This window comes from Chaetura pelagica, unplaced genomic scaffold, assembly GCF_000747805.2.
Source record: "Chaetura pelagica isolate M959 unplaced genomic scaffold, ChaPel_1.0 scaffold638, whole genome shotgun sequence".
Classification (NCBI taxonomy): Eukaryota; Metazoa; Chordata; class Aves; order Apodiformes; family Apodidae; genus Chaetura; species Chaetura pelagica.
Window position 1 is genome coordinate 870,287 of NW_009954298.1, and position 2,748 is coordinate 873,034.

The 2,748-nt window shown below is 47.3% G+C and overlaps 1 protein-coding gene across 1 annotated transcript in view; it reads right to left on the reverse strand.

Moving 5' to 3' along the window:
* AP2B1 (adaptor-related protein complex 2, beta 1 subunit) overlaps positions 1-2,748 on the reverse strand; it is a 62,940-nt gene that overhangs the window by 36,184 nt on the left and 24,008 nt on the right. The window lies entirely within an intron of this gene.

Here is a 2,748-nt window from a genome sequence, read left to right on the forward strand (position 1 = left end):
CAGCAGGATGTTACAACCTGCTTGTTGTGCTGAACATCCCAAAATTCAAAACCAGAGCCGAACTATTCACACGCCTAACTTCCTGCTTAGGGAGCACAAAGCCCAGGATTTGCATCCCACAACTGCCCCAACCCACAGACTTATCAACTGCTTTCCAAACTCTCCTGCCACTTAACATCACAGTAAATACCACTAGAACTCCAGGGGTGTAGACAGGAGAAAAGAAGGTGAGTCAAAATACTGTCTTGTACTAAGAGTAAACATGCAATACTATATATTGTGACAGAATGATCCAGGATTCCTGGAAATACAGACCTACTCAAGGGCACTGCTGGACAAAAAGACCCTGCAGAGCTACAGGATGGATCTAAATAAGCTGTATTTTCATACCAAAAAATATCTTATTTATCCTGCCTTTTAGTTATCTAATGAAGTATGGAAAGATGCTAATGATACACAGTTAGAACACTTCATCAGTTCTCCAGCTGTCAATAATACCCTTGTTTTACTGCAGATACTTCTGCCTCTGCATGAAGTGCTAATTATTTCTCTGCTTGTTGAACAGCTCTGCCCAGAGCAGCAAAGTGAGTGGTGATGGTTTGCAGCTAATGTTCTAGGAACAGAGGGATGGTGTAGTTGTATGTTGTAATGCAACATGTTGGACTGTTCATGGAAACAAGAGCTGGGACTTCTAATCCCCATGTCGGTAGAAAAACATGGTAAATGCTTCTGAGGTTTTTTCCCCCTGTAAAATTCTGGCAATACATTATACACCTCATTAGCCTCCCTCCACAGCATTTCTTTTCCTCTTCTGCTATCTCATGCACACTGTTGACCTGCTACAATCTGCCTCTGTCTCCAGACATTCTCAGGCACACAGCAAAACCTCAAGTTTGTAATCAGACTGAGCATGCTGAGCTCATTTTGTTCATAAGGACCTAGGTGCAATGTCTGGGTCAACTGATAGATTTATCTGCAGTGCTGTTTTTCAGTTTGTTAGTGGAGTTGTGGACTCTCTAAAGTCTTTGCCCTTAATAATTCCTATAAGAATCTCCATGCCCTGCCTGTAGCAGGCAGTTCTGCAAGGGCAGACATGAGAAGATCATGTGCTCCCATCTTGCAGGTACATACACATTCAAGACTGACTATTTCTTCCCACAGCCAAATAAACAGGTTTGAGACTTCAGTAAATCTATTGGAACAAGAGGCTCAGATCTTCCCACATTTCCCCCAGTTCTCCCCTCTCCAGCACCACACCAGTGGTGCCTAGGAACAAACCCAGCCTGGGCACCCATATGCCAGGCAGACCACAGCAGTGGAGGTGCAGGGGCTCTGTGCCATCCCTTAGGCTCTGGGCTCACCAGTGACCTGGATGGCAGCTGCACATGTGTCCCTCCCAGTCCCAGCTGCTTCACTGCTGTTTTCACCAGTGCTGGCTGGAGTAAACTGGTCCCTGCTACAATCCCACCTGCGGTTTGCTGTGCAGACATACCCTAAGAGTCACTCAAAGTGCAACAATACCTAAGCTGGGAAAGAAACACATGTAATTACTCTCCCACTCAAGTGAAAAACAGCATCTGGACCTAGAAATCAGAACTTGCAGCACGAGGCCCCAAGTGCTTTACAGCCAGTTACCCTACACTGACATTATTCACATCAAATACAAGGAGCCAGACTGAGTCAACATTTGTGACAAACAGAGAAGAAGCAGACGCCTGTTACACTCCTAGGGTGCATTAAGTGTTTTGTGACTCAGCACAGTGGGTTTTAACACTTGGTACCTTCTGCTGGCTCAGACAAATGACAGATCATGCCCTTGGCCCATCCCTCTCGAGCTCAGAGCCTGCCTTGTAGCAGGTTGTGAAGCAAGAAAAGCAGGCCACAGATTTTTTGCCACTGACCAATTCCACACCCACACAGGGATGAAGAAAAGTACTAAGTTCACAGCCATGATTTCTTGCAGCAAAGAGGACCAAAAGGCCAGCTGGTGACTGACTCCAGGCTGCTTGCTCAGAAGCACTCGCAGCCCCTTCTGAACAGCTAGGGGACTATTTTCATCACCTGGCACAACAGGTCTGGCCAGGAGCTGCTCCTTTTGGAGTACACCATGACACAGCTGCCACAGCCATTACAGTCAGGGAGTGCAGGAGGATGGGAAGAGGTCTCACCCAATCCTGCCACCAGGACATCTCCACTTCTGCCCTCCAGAACTACAGGTTTCTGTCTGCCAGCTCCAGCCCAGCCTGCAGTGATCTGAGCTCATAACTCAGCACCTCATGCATAATGAATCCAGGACCCTAACACACTGTTACAGCATCTAGCAAAGCTGCCACACCAGTTGACAGAGGAAAAACCCCAAACCTCAGTTCTTTCTTTTCCATAGCACTGCCTAAGCTCTGCTGTTCACAGAACAAAGGCCAGGCCCTTTCCTGCTGTCATAGCTCCAGATGTTTTAGCTGCAAACAATCTTCAAGGAGAAAGCCCTTTGTTTTCTTCATAACTTCATCCTGTCCCTGACTTTTCATTTAGGGGGGGAACAGGGAAGGAATTAGTATGAAGCAAGAGTTAAACAGGAGAGAGAAGATGCTGTCTGGCACAGGAACAGAGCAGCTCTCAAATGGGAGTAAAATCCCTACTCTTTGGGAGAGGGGGGAACAACTTGAATCCTGCCCACTGCTGACTGACCTGGAAGAGGGGAGGCCAGCCCAGTGTCTGGAGAGCTCTGGTTCCCTGGGTATCTTGGCTTAC